We start from the raw sequence: 15216 nt of genomic DNA, 5'->3' as shown, positions 1-15216 counted from the left end.
GCTGGAACTGTGCTGTTGGGACAGCGATATGTAGGCCCTACAGTTTGTCACCGTTATAGTGCAATTAATGTATTGTTCAGTGTTGTGTAGTGGCATGCATCCCATATTTTTTTTTTTTTTTGCCCCACCAAGATTTACATGCTAAAATTACCACCGATTACCACCGTGTGTTAGCTGGGGCTGGGGCAAAACTGTGACACCAATCAGGCCCACAAGGACTGGAATTGCCCACCCCTGTTGGGAATGTCCCTTTGGCCAGAAAAGCATGGTAAGCTAACGTTACTGAGTGAGTATCATGCTAGCTAGTTTGACCACAGCTGATAAAGTTGAGGTGGCTAGCTAGCTGCAATGTACAGGCACTCAGTTTTACACTTAGCTAGCCAGTTAATGAATTTAACTGCAATGATCATAAATCATTGCTAGCTAAGGTACCTAAATATCTGTCAGATGTAAAGCAAGCAGTATCGTGGCATGTCAGAAGCAATGCATGTTGACTAGCTCACGTTAGCTAGATCATTGATTAAGCAATAGAGTGGATACTTAATTAATAGGGTTGTCATTTAGTTAGCCAATGTCATTCTTGACATCATCTTTGAAGCGGTTTGGCTGCAAAATTAGGTCTCAACAATCCAGGCATCTAAGATAGCAGCTAGCTACCTACAGTCAAATAAGAAGAAACATGTTGTCATAATGGAATAATTATTCTATGTGAAGCTAGCCACAATACGGATTAGCCAGAATAGTGGAATTTGCTGTTCGCCTTAGCAATTGTTAGTGAGATGAAATGAGATGTGATACCATAATATATTAGCTTGGTATAAAATCACATGTATGCCATGTCATTTGTCATAGCTATTATCACAAAATGGCATGTATACTTTTAATCAGGTCTATTGCATTTACATACATGAATGTGGAGTAGGCAAACTGATACATTAATTCAAAATACAGATACCAGGTTGAGGCTTTTGACCAGCAGGATCATTGAGCACTCTGTCAGTAAGTCATGAAATTGTTTTCCTTCACGTTGCATGATACTAGGGAGGAGGCCATGGGCCAGTGGGAGGTCAGGGCTCTCTCTTTCTAGTATTCACTACCTCGCTCTGTCTCTCCAGGTGCTACTAAAACAGACTGGTCCAGGAACATCCGGAGCTTTCTGACCAACTACCTGCGATCTCTCCAGATTGGATTGGATTTACTGTACTCATGTCAAAACTCATGCGCTCTCCTCCCTGTAAAAGTCTCCCAGACATTTATCAGATACATTACACAGGTGTCAACTAAAATATATATCCAAGACAAGATTGAAGAATGAGACAAGACAAAGTGAATATATGTATGTGACTGTGTCTGTAGCAGTTTGTATGAATTTGAGTGGTTACTTACAATACATGTTGACAGAATGGCTGCGAGACAGAGAGTGAGAGAACTGTTGCTGTACTCCCAGCACAGGAGGTTGGTGGCACCTTGAAGAGGAATTTTACCCTGGAGGAATCTGGGCTTGTTTTCATCATGTCTGAGGCATTTCTAGGACAGTGAGATAATTACCCAAGAGAATCGCAAGTCAGGGCTTTGCGTGCGGAATGATAAACCCTATGATGGCTTCCAGTGTATTGATGGGGGGGTAATCAAAATGTATGTAGTCCTGCTTTGTGGCATTTCGAAGGGTCTATGTCAAACTGATCATACTATACGTTTTTGTGGGTATAAATATGATTGTCCTTAGAGCCATTGGACGTCTTTCAGCGATGTTCCTATCGGCGGAGTCATTGCTAAATATACAAGCAGACATTTTTTCCAGTCGTTAAGACTACAACTTGTGTTGGGCGGTGTTTCATACTCTGGCCCCCGTCCCTCACCCAAAGCGGGCTTTTTTGAAAAGGAGACGGACACTAACAACAATCCTTTGGACAAAACTGAAATAACTCCAGACGCAATGGCTTCAAGTGATTACTCTCATCGACATGAATTCAATGATGGAGCATCCATTAGCGACATTGAACCATACATGTTTCAACCGGGATAGAGCGAAGAGGATTTGAAACAGAGTTTGATTTAGCTAACATAACGTTTGAAGCTGAGCTCCAGCCGATGCCAGTACCAAGAGGTCAGATGACATTACCGTACCTAGCAGTGGAGGCTGATGAGGGGAGGATGGCTCATGGTAATGGCTGGAACGGCGCAAATTGAATGGCATCAAATACATTGAACTCATGTGTTTGATACCATTCCACCCATTCTGCTCCAGCCATTACCATGAGCCCTTCCTCCACAATTAAGGTACCACCAACATCCTGTGGTGCCTCACTAAGAAAATTATTTTTCCTGCAAGCCATCTGGTTAATTTAGTTTATCTACTGAAACCCATATTGCTGGCTATTGCTGGCTAACATAATACTGTTACAGTAGGGGGAAATCAAATAATGTTTCTGTTTGCTAACTTAGCTACCTAGATGCTATAGCTAGCAAACAACTACCGGTAGCCATATCTATAACTAAAAATAGAAGAGGTTTTACAATTGGAGATCTTTTGTATCTCGATTTTTAGTCGTAGATATGGCTAGCTACTAAACAGCAAGCTACAATGTTACAACCAGCCAACTAAAGCTAGGTTTACCAGCAAAAGTTAGCACAACTGGAATTGGTTAGCTAGTTAGCCTGGCGCCTGCTAACTTGTTATGCGCCACACCTCACATTTGTAACTTGTTCGCAAATGTGTAACATCAGCAACTGTAAATCATTTTACGAGCTAGCTATGTAAAATCATTTGAGGGTTGACATTGGTTATGATTATGACCGTGTATTTCAATCTCATAAAATGATAGGTGTGATGCAAGATAAGCATGCCTGATAGACATGGCTGTATGTAGATACGGTCTGCCTTCCTACCTAGGCTCATTTGTACAGTCTTGGTCACTGTGCAATGGTTGATGGTTATGCCATATTTCTTTCTATTAGGCTAGATATTGTTGTAAATGTAATCTCTGTGCCTGTGCACATGTATGCATGTTCAACTCGTCTATCCTAATGTTGATGCTATGCTGGCATGGTTCAACTGTTGTTCAAACTGTATAAATGTTTTAGTTAGTCTTACAGAAAATACTGTGTGGTGCCTGGGCTTCTTCCTGGAGTGGATTCTAGATACAGAAACAGGATTCCTTTGCTTGCGTGTGTCATTGTAGCAGAACTGTATCCCTTGAACCATATCACGCTCGAGGGATGAGACATTATGCTGGAATTCAAGCAGATGACTCATGAGGAGTTGAATGGCAGGTAGATCATGACAACACTCCTTCCACAGATTTACAAGTATTTCCTGAACTTACTGTATGTTTCTTTGAAATGGCTATTTCTTGACCATCTCTCCCATCTGCTGATCACCAGTTCTCTTAGCTAAAGATTGTTACAACGGATAATGTGATTTAACTGATTTATGGGGTACATTACTGGGCGTTACAAGATACAGTTGATGTCAAGTTTACATAAACTACTTTTAATGACTCCAACCTAAGTGTTTCAACCACTACACACATTTCTTGTTAACAAACTATAGTTTTGGCAAGTCGGTTAGGACATCTACTTTGTTCAGGACACAAGTAATGTTTCAAACAATTGTTTACAGACAGACTATTTCACTGTATCACAATTCCAGTGGGTCAGAAGGTTACGTACACTAAGTTGACTGCCTTGAAAACAGCTTGGAAATTTCCAGAAAATTATGTCATGGCTTTAGAAGCTTCTGATAATCTAATTAACATCATTTGAGTCAATTGGAGTTGTACCTGTGGATGCATTTCAAGGCCAACCTTCAAACTCGGTGCCTCTTTGCTTGACATAATGGGAAAGTCCAAATAAATCAGCCAAGACCTCAGAAAAATATTTGTAGACCTCCACAAGTCTGGTTCATCCTTGGAGTAATGTTCAAACTCCTGAAGGTACCACATTCATCTGTACAAACAATAGTACGCAACTATACAAACAATAGTACGCAACTATACAAACCATGGGACCACGCATCCATCATACCGGTCAGAAAGGAGACGCGTTCTGTCTCCTAGAGATGAACATATTTTGGTGCGAAAAGTGCAAATCAATCCCAGAACAACAACAAAAGGACCTTGTGAAGATGCTGGAGAAAGCAGGTACAAAATTATCTATCACCACAGTAAAACGAGTCCTATATCGACATAACCTGAAAGGCCACTCAGCATGGAAGAAGCCACTGCTCCAAAAATCGCCATAAAAAAGCCAGACTAAGGTTTGCAACTGCACATGGGGACAAAGATCATACTTTTTGGAGAAATGTCCTCTGGTCTGATGAAACAAAAATGGAACGGTTTGGCCATAATGATCCTCGTTAGGTTTGTCTCGCAAGCCAAAGAACACCATCCCAGCCGTGAAGCACGGGGGTGTTAGCATCATGTAGTGGGGGTGCTTTGCTGCAGGAGGGACTGGTGCGAAGTATGTGGATATATTGAAGCAACATCTCAAGACATCAGTCAGGCATTTAAAGCTTGGTCGCAAATGGGTCTCCAAATAGACAATGACCCCAAGCATACTTCCAAAGTTGTGGCAAAATGGCCTAAGGACAACAAAGTCAAGGTATTGGAGTGGCCATCACAAAGCCCTGACCTCAATCCGATAGAAAATTTGTGAGCAGAACTGAAAAAGCGTGTGCGAGCAAGGGGGCATACAAACCTGACTCTGTTACACCAGCTCTCTCAATTTAAAGGCAATGCTACCAAATACTAATTGAGTGCATGTAAACTTCTGACCCACTGGGAATGTGATGAAAGAAATCAAATCTGAAATAAATAATTCTCTCTATTATTCTGACATTTCATTTTATTCTGACTCCCCTCCCGCTCCGTGGCTCAACGACTCATTGCGAGCTCACAGAACAGGGCTCCGGGCAGCCGAGCGGAAATGGAGGAAAACTCGCCTCCCTGCGGACCTGGCATCCTTTCACTCCCTCCTCTCTACATTTTCCTCCTCTGTCTCTGCTGCTAAAGCCACTTTCTACCACTCTAAATTCCAAGCATCTGCCTCTAACCCTAGGAAGCTCTTTGCCACCTTCTCCTCCCTCCTGAATCCTCCCCCCCCCCCTCCTCCCTCTCTGCAGATGACTTCGTCAACCATTTTGAAAAGAAGGTCGACGACATCCGATCCTCGTTTGCTAAGTCAAACGACACCGCTGGTTCTGCTCACACTGCCCTACCCTGTGCTCTGACCTCTTTCTCCCCTCTCTCTCCAGATGAAATCTCGCGTCTTGTGACGGCCGGCCGCCCAACAACCTGCCCGCTCGACCCTATCCCCGCCTCTCTTCTCCAGACCATTTCTGGAGACCTTCTCCTTACCTCACCTCGCTCATCAACTCATCCCTGACCGCTGGCTACGTCCCTTCCGTCTTCAAGAGAGCGAGAGTTGCACCCTTCTGAAAAAACCTACACTCGATCCCTCCGATGTCAACAACTACAGACCAGTATCCCTTCTTTCTTTTCTCTCCAAAACTCTTGAACGTGCCGTCCTTGGCCAGCTCTCCCGCTATCTCTCTCAGAATGACCTTCTTGATCCAAATCAGTCAGGTTTCAAGACTAGTCATTCAACTGAGACTGCTCTTCTCTGTATCACGGAGGCGCTCCGCACTGCTAAAGCTAACTCTCTCTCCTCTGCTCTCATCCTTCTAGACCTATCGGCTGCCTTTGATACTGTGAACCATCAGATCCTCCTCTCCACCCTCTCCGAGTTGGGCATCTCCGGCGCGGCCCACGCTTGGATTGCGTCCTACCTGACAGGTCGCTCCTACCAGGTGGCGTGGCGAGAATCTGTCTCCTCACCACGCGCTCTCACCACTGGTGTCCCCAGGGCTCTGTTCTAGGCCCTCTCCTATTCTCGCTATACACCAAGTCACTTGGCTCTGTCATAACCTCACATGGTCTCTCCTATCATTGCTATGCAGACGACACACAATTAATCTTCTCCTTTCCCCCTTCTGATGACCAGGTGGCGAATCGCATCTCTGCATGTCTGGCAGACATATCAGTGTGGATGACGGATCACCACCTCAAGCTGAACCTCAGCAAGACGGAGCTGCTCTTCCTCCCGGGGAAGGACTGCCCGTTCCATGATCTCGCCATCACGGTTGACAACTCCATTGTGTCCTCTTCCCAGAGCGCTAAGAACCTTGGCGTGATCCTGGACAACACCCTGTCGTTCTCAACTAACATCAAGGCGGTGCCCCGTTCCTGTGGGTTCATGCTCTACAACATCCGCAGAGTACGACCCTGCCTCACACAGGAAGCGGCGCAGGTCCTAATCCAGGCACTTGTCATCTCCCGTCTGGATTACTGCAACTCGCTGTTGGCTGGGCTCCCTGCCTGTGCCATTAAACCCCTACAACTCATCCAGAACGCCGCAGCCCGTCTGGTGTTCAACCTTCCCAAGTTCTCTCACGTCACCCCGCTCCTCCGCTCTCTCCACTGGCTTCCAGTTGAAGCTCGCATCCGCTACAAGACCATGGTGCTTGCCTACGGAGCTGTGAGGGGAACGGCACCTCAGTACCTCCAGGCTCTGATCAGGCCCTACACCCAAACAAGGGCACTGCGTTCATCCACCTCTGGCCTGCTCGCCTCCCTACCACTGAGGAAGTACAGTTCCCGCTCAGCCCAGTCAAAACTGTTCGCTGCTCTGGCTCCCCAATGGTGGAACAAACTCCCTCACGACGCCAGGACAGCGGAGTCAATCACCACCTTCCGGAGACACCTGAAACCCCACCTCTTTAAGGAATACCTAGGATAGGATAAAGTAATCCTTCTCACCCCCCTTAAAAGATTTAGATGCACTATTGTAAAGTGGCTGTTCCACTGGATGTCATAAGGTGAATGCACCAATTTGTAAGTCGCTCTGGATAAGAGCGTCTGCTAAATGACTTAAATGTAAATGTAAATGATTTCACATTCTTAAAATAAATTGGGGATCCTAATTGACCCAAGACAGGATTTTTTTTACTAGCATTAAATGTCAGGAATTGTGAAAAACGGAGTTTAAATGTTATTGTCTAAGGTGTATGTAAACTTCTGACTTCAGCTGTAGGTAATGTTTGGTGTAGCACAGAGAATTTTCCACCCACCTTAGCGATGCCGTGTCCGTCCTTGATTTGGGGAAACATGGTTCTTAAAATGTCTGTGTCCAGTTGCAGGGGGTCCGTTTGGATTTACAAAATGATCCATTATTAAAATAAATACTTTTTTTGCTCCATAAAGTAATCCAACAATATGTGCGCCGCCATCATGTCTATTTCAAGTCTTCTCATTGATCGAGATGGCTGTCTGTCATCATGACATGCAGAAATTTAGGGCGGACACCCACCTGTCTCGATCAATGAGAGAAGACTTAAAATAGACAAGATGTCAGAAAACAACTTTTAAATCACATTATCTGGTGTAACAATTTGTAGCTACGGTTCTCTGCACTTGTGCGTCTCTACACCTGAGACACACTGAACTACACTGTTCATACCATTTTTTTTGTATGTTACTTTTACCATATAACATTTTTGTTGAATAACCAGTTAACATGTGTACACACAAATAAACATTCTTTGAGATCTGAATGTCTAGCATTTGTTTGACGCGACTGAGCCCTATCTTCTGTGAATCCATAAGGACAGACAAATGTCTATGATTGATAGAAAATATCCATATTTATGTTATGATGGTTTTCCAACCTTGTTCCTGGAGAGCTTCCATTCTGTAGGTTTTCAGTACAACCCTAATCTAGCACACCTGATTCTAATAATTAGGTGATTGATAAGCTGAACCAGGTGAGTTACAACTGGGGTTGGGGTGAAAACCTACAGAAGGGCTCCAGGAACAGAGACCAGAGACCCTTGTCTTACCACAGGAGGTTGGTGGCACCTTAATTGGGGAGGACGGGCTCGTGGTAATGGCTGGAGAGGAATAGGTGGTATGGTATCAAATATATGGAACACATGGTTTCCAATTGTATTTTGTAAAGTGGTTTCTTGCATCAAACATCACATTTTCAGTCACCTCCTTGTCTGAAGGACAAGTGAATGAACAGGTTAATGTCAAACCCTGCATGTGTTTTTCAAAAGTCTCATGGAATGTAGGCCAACATTGAACACCACACATTTTATGCTACTGTAGGCTGAATGATATAATAGCTATTTCCATGTTATGGGATGCATATTTTTCCATGATTTTAGATGATAAGCCATTCTGGTAGGCCAGATAATCAAATAGCCACAGTACCTACTTGGCCACTGTTAAAACTAACTTAAAGTGACTACAGCATCAGTGTTCACAGTAAACGTGTGATGGAAGTGTCAAACTTCTGTGCAAATGTTCAAGTTTGCTCTCAGCAGACCTGAAATTTGCTCAGTGCCTAAAAGAAATTGAGGGAACATTTGATTATGAGCCACATTATTCAGCCTATTGTGTGAATTGAACATGTACACTGCTCAAAAAAATAAAGGGAACACTTAAACAACACAATGTATCTCCAAGTCAATCACACTTCTGTGAAAGCAAACTGTCCACTTAGGAAGCAACACTGATTGACAATAAATTTCACATGCAGGTGTGTAAATGTAATAGACAACAGGTGGAAATTATAGGCAATTAGCAAGACACCCCCAATAAAGGAGTGGTTCTGCAGGTGGTGACTACAGACCACTTCTCAGTACCTATGCTTCCTGGCTGATGTTTTGGTCACTTTTGAATGCTGGCGGTGCTTTTACTCTAGTGGTAGCATGAGACGGAGTCTACAACCCACACAAGTGGCTCAGGTAGTGCAGCTCATCCAGGATGGCACATCAATGCGAGCTGTGGCAAGAAGGTTTGCTGTGTCTGTCAGCGTAGTGTCCAGAGCATGGAGGCGCTACCAGGAGACAGGCCAGTACATCAGGAGACGTGGAGGAGGCCGTAGGAGGGCAACAACCCAGCAGCAGGACCGCTACCTCCGCCTTTGTGCAAGGAGGAGCAGGAGGAGCACTGCCAGAGCCCTGCAAAATGACCTCCAGCAGGCCACAAATGTGCATGTGTCTGCTCAAACGGTCAGAAACAGACTCCATGAGGGTGGTAGTATGTGGTCCCGACGTCCACAGGTGGGGGTTGTGCTTACAGCCCAACACCGTGCAGGACGTTTGGCATTTGCCAGAGAACACCAAGATTGGCAAATTCGCCACTGGCGCCCTGTGCTCTTCACAGATGAAAGCAGGTTCACACTGAGCACATGTGACAGTCTGGAGACGCCTTGGAGAACGTTCTGCTGCCTGCAACATCCTCCAGCATGACCGGTTTGGCGGTGGGTCAGTCATGGTGTGGGGTGGCATTTCTTTGGGGGGCCGCACAGCCCTCCATGTGCTCGCCAGAGGTAGCCTGACTGCCATTAGGTACCGAGATGAGATCCTCAGACCCCTTGTGAGACCATATGCTGGTGCGGTTGGCCCTGGGTTCCTCCTAATGCAAGACAATGCTAGACCTCATGTGGCTGGAGTGTGTCAGCAGTTCCTGCAAGAGGAAGGCATTGATGCTATGGACTGGCCCGCCCATTCCCCAGAACTGAATCCTATTGAGCACATCTGGGACATCATGTCTCGCTCCATCTACCAACGCCACGTTGCACAACAGACTGTCCAGGAGTTGGCGGATGCTTTGGTCCAGGTCTGGGAAGAGATCCCTCAGGAGACCATCCGCCACCTCATCAGGAGCATGCCCAGGCGTTGTAGGGAGGTCACACAGGCACGTGGAGGCCACACACACTACTGAGCCTCATTTTGACTTGTTTTAAGGACATTACATCAAAGTTGGATCAGCCTGTAGTGAGTGTGGTTTTATACTTTAATTTTGAGTGTGACTCCAAATCCAGACCTCCATGGATTGATACATTTGATTTCCATTTGTACTTTTTTGTGTGATTTTGTTGTCAGCACATTCAACTATATAAAGAAAAAAGTATTTAATAAAAATATTTCATTCATTCAGATCTAGGATGTGTTATTTTAGTGTTCCCTTTATTTTTTGGAGCAGTGTATATTGCAATGTGATTTCCCACAGTCAAAGTCCTGCAAAATGAGCTACAGTACAATGGTAATATTTGTAAACTCTTCACAGTTGTGTTCTCTGGATGTCACTGAGTAGGCTGATACCCAATTTTCAGGACCCAAGATCCATAGGTAAAGCCTATGAATGTACAATAGGCTGAATAGTGAGGCGATTTCCCACAGTTAAAGTCCTGTCATAAGAGCCCTGACTCTAAAATTTGTGTAAACTCTTCACAGTTATGAACATTTCATGGACCCAAGATCCATAGGCAAGGCTTTACCATGCCCCCAACGCAATTCTGAAGTCTTAATACATCCAGAGTGGGATTTTCAACTGATACATTTTTTTGTTGGTCAAATTAACTCATTGTCTTTTGTTGAATTGCTATAACAACATTCCGAACTTGTTCAGCATTATCTAGTCCAATTCTGTTATGATTCCACTATTTGTATCTGTTTATGTCCATTTCAATGCTGACTTTTATTTTGATGCTCCTTCAAGCAATTTATATATATTTTTATTTGACCTTTATTTAACCAGGTAGGCTAGTTGAGAACAAGTTCTCATTTACAACTGCGACCTGGCCAAGATAAAGCAAAGCAGTTTGACACATACAACAACAGAGTTACACATGGAATAAATAAACATACAGTCAATAATACAGTAGAAAAGGTCTATATACATACAGTGTGTGCAAATGAGGTAAGTTAAGGGATGAGATAAGGGGCAATAAATAGGCCATGGTGGCAAAGCAATATAGCAATTCACGTACTACGGGTTGGTGCTGCTATGGTGACCAATGAGCTGAGATAAGGTGGAGCTTTACCTAGCAAAGACATGTAGATGACCTGGAGCCAGTGGGTTTGGAGACAAGTATGAAGCGAGGGCCAGGCAACGAGAGCGTACAGGTCGCAGTGGTGGGTATTATATGGGGCTTTGGTGACAAAACGGATGGTACTGTGATAGACTGCATCCAATTTGTTGAGTAGAGTGTTGGAGGCTGTTTTGTAAATGACATCGCCGAAGTCGAGGATCGGTAGGATGGTCAGTTTTACGAGGGTATGTTTGGCAGCATGAGTGAAGGATGCTTTGTTTTGCGAAATAGGAAGCCGATTCTAGATTTAATTTTAGATTGGAGATGCTTAATGTGAGTCTGGAAGGAGAGTATACAGTCTAGCCAGACAGTTAGGTATTTGAAGTTGTCCACATATTCTAATTCAGAACCTTCCAGAGTTGTGATGCTGGACGGGTGGGCAGGTGCGAGCAGCGATCGTTTGAAGAGCATGAATTTAGTTTTACTTGCAGTTGGAGGCCACTGAAGGAGAGTTGTATGGCATTGAAGCTCGTCTGGAGGTTAGTTAACACAGTGTCCAAAGAAAGGTCAGAAGTATACAGAATGGTGTCGTCTGCGTAGAGGTGGATCAGAGAATCACCAGCAGCAAGAGCGACATCATTGATGTATACAGAGAAGAGAGTCAGCCCGAGAATTTAACCCTGTGGTACCCCCATAGAGACTGCCAGAGGTCCGGACAACAGACCCTCCGATTTGACACACTGAACTCTATCAGATAAGTAGTTGGTGAACCAAGCGAGGCAGTCATTTGAAACCAAGGCTGTTGAGTCTGCCGATAAGAATGTGGTGATTGACAGAGTCGAAAGCCTTGGCCAGGTCGATGAATACGGCTGCACAGTAATGTCGTATCGATGGCGGTTATGAAATCGTTTAGGACCTTGAGTGGGGCTGAGGTGCACCCATGACCAGCTCTGAAACCAGATTGCATAGCGGAGAAGGTATGGTGGGAATCAAAATGGTCGGTAATCTGTTTGTTACAGTGCCTTGCGGAAGTATTCGGCCCCCTTGAACTTTGCGACCTTTTGCCACATTTCAGGCTTCAAACATAAAGATATAAAACTGTATTTTTTTGTGAAGAATCAACAACAAGTGGGACACAATCATGAAGTGGAACGACATTTATTGGATATTTCAAACTTTTTTAACAAATCAAAAACTGAAAAATTGGGCGTGCAAAATTATTCAGCCCCTTTACTTTCAGTGCAGCAAACTTTCACCAGAAGTTCAGTGAGGATCACTGTGCAAGCGATAATATTGAAATGGAAGGAGTATCAGACCACTGCAAATCTACCAAGACCTGGCCGTCCCTCTAAACTTTCAGCTCATACAAGGAGAAGACTGTTCAGAGATGCAGCCAAGAGGCCCATGATCACTCTGGATGAACTGCAGAGATCTACAGCTGAGGTGGGAGACTCTGTCCATAGGACAACAATCAGTCGTATATTGCACAAATCTGGCCTTTATGGAAGAGTGGCAAGAAGAAAGCCATTTCTTAAAGATATCCATAAAAAGTGTTGTTTAAAGTTTGCCACAAGCCACCTGGGAGACACACCAAACATGTGGAAGAAGGTGCTCTGGTCAAGATGAAACCAAAATTGAACTTTTTGGAAAACGATGCAAAACGTTATGTTTGGCGTAAAAGCAACACAGCTCATCACCCTGAACACACCATCCCCACTGTCAAACATGGTGGTGGCAGCATCATGGTTTGGGCCTGCTTTTCTTCAGCAGGGACAGGGAAGATGGTTAAAATTGATGGGAAGATGGATGGAGCCAAATACAGGACCATTGTGGAAGAAAACCTGATGGAGTCTGCAAAAGACCTGAGACTGGGACGGAGATTTGTCTTCCAACAAGACAATGATCCAAAACATAAAGCAAAATCTACAATGGAATGGTTCAAAAATAAACATATCCAGGTGTTAGAATGGCTAAGTCAAAGTCCAGACCTGAATCCAATCGAGAATCTGTGGAAAGAACTGAAAACTGCTGTTCACAAATGCTCTCCATCCAACCTCACTGAGCTCGAGCTGTTTTGCAAGGAGGAATGGGAGAATATTTCAGTCTCTCGATGTGCAAAACTGATAGAGACATACCCCAAGCGACTTACAGCTGTAATCGCAGCAAAAGGTGGCGCCACAAAGTATTAACTTAACGGGGCTGAATAATTTTGCACGCCCAATTTTTCAGTTTTTGATTTGTTAAAAAAGTTTGAAATATCCAATAAATGTCGTTCCACTTCATGATTGTGTCCCACTTGTTGTTGATTCTTCACAAAAAAATACAGTTTTATATCTTTATGTTTGAAGCCTGAAATGTGGCAAAGGTCGCAAAGTTCAAGGGGGCCGAATACTTTCGCAAGGCACTGTAACTTGGCATTCGAAGACCTTAGAAAGGCAGGGTAGGATCGATATAGGTCTGTAGCAGTTTGGGTCTAGAGTGGCTCCCCCTTTGAAGAGGAGGATGGTCGCGGCATCTTTCCAATCTTTGGGAATCTCAGACGATACGAAAGAGAGGTTGAACAGGCTAGTAATAGGGGTTGCAACAATCTCGGCAGATAATTTTAGAAAGAGAAGGTCCAGATTGTCTAGCCCGGCTGATTTGTAGGGGTCCAGATTTTGCAGCTCTTCCAGAACATCAGCTATTTGGATTTTTATTTATTTATTTAATTTGACCCCCTTTTCGTGATATCCAATTGTTAGTAGTTACTATCTTGTCTCATCACTACAACTCCTGTACGGGCTCGGGAGAGACGAAGGTCGAAAGCCTCCGAAACACAACCCAACCAAGCCGCACTGCTTCTTAACACAGCGCGCATCCAACCCGGAAGCCAGCCACACCAATGTGTCAGAGGAAACACCGTGCACCTGGCGACCTGGTTAGTGTATACTGCGCCCGGCCCGACACAGGAGTCACTAGTGCGCAATAAGGCAAGGATATCCCTACCGGCCAAACACTCCCTAACCCGGACGACGCTAGGCCAATTGTGCGTCGCTCCATTGACCTCCAGGTCGCGGCCGGCTGCGACAGAGCCTGGGCTCAAACCCAGAGTCTCTGGTGACACAGCTAACACTGCGATGCAGTGCCCTAGACCACTGCGCCACCCGGGAGGCCCAGCTATCTGGATTTTGGAGAAGAAGAAATGGGGGAGGCTTGGGTGAGTTGCTGTGGGGGGTTCAGGGAGGTTGACCGGGGTAGGGGTAGCCAGGTGGAAAGCATGGCCAGCCGTAGAAAAATGCTTATTGAAATTCTCAATTATAGTGGATTTATCGGGGGTGAGTGTTTCCTAGCCTCAGTGCAGTGGGCAGCTGGGAGGAGGTGCTCTTATTCCCCATGGACTTTACAGTGTCCCAGAACTTTTTTGAGTTTGTGCTGCAGGATGCACATTTCTGTCAGGAAAGCTAAGGCTAGCTTTTTCAAACTGCCTGTGTATATTGGTTTCTACCTTCCCTGAAAAGTTGCATATCACGGGGGCTGTTCGATGCTAATGCAGTCCGCCACAGGATGTTTTTGTTCTGGTCAAAGGCAGTCAGGTCTGGAGTGAACCAAGGGCTATATCTGTTCCTGGTTATAAACTTTTTTGAATTGGGCATGCTTATTTAAGATGGTGATGAAGGCACTTTTAAAGAATAACCAGGCATCCTCTACTGACGGGATGAGGTCAATACCTTGACCAGGATACCCGGGCCAGGTCGATTAGAAAGGCCTGCTCACTGAAGTGTTTTAGGGACCGTTTGACAGTGATGAGGGTTGGTCGTTTGACCGCAGACCCATTACGGATGCAGGCAATGAGGCAGTGATCGCTGAGATCTTGGTTGAAAAAAGCAGAGGTGTATTTGGAGAGCAAGTTGGTTAGGATGATATCTATGAGGGTGCCCGTGTTTACGGATTGGATGTTGTACCTGGTAGGTTCATTGATAATTTGTGTGAGAATGAGGGAATCAAGCTTAGATTGTAGGATGGCCGTGAACCGCAAATTGTACTATTGTGGCGAATCCTTTTTGTGGCGAGCTTCACATAGGGGGGTGCAACAGCAATTGTGCTAGGCACTGTGACATTGATCAACCAATGCTGTTTTATACCCTGATGAAAACCGCTTGTCTGTCAACGTTGGTTATTAGGTTATTAAATTATTGCATCTGAGCTCCTAGAGTGTGCGGCTCTCCTTTTAGTTTTTCAAGTGTTAGATACCACCGACCCGACAGATGTTTGAGTGACACAGATGTTTTATTAACACCCCCTCATTATCATATTGGAGTAAGAAATACAGAAATGACTAAAAATGAATTCAAGTTT

This window comes from Oncorhynchus keta, chromosome 17 (genome assembly GCF_023373465.1).
Source record: "Oncorhynchus keta strain PuntledgeMale-10-30-2019 chromosome 17, Oket_V2, whole genome shotgun sequence".
NCBI lineage: Eukaryota > Metazoa > Chordata > Actinopteri > Salmoniformes > Salmonidae > Oncorhynchus > Oncorhynchus keta.
Note: the sequence above shows the minus strand (reverse complement) of the source record.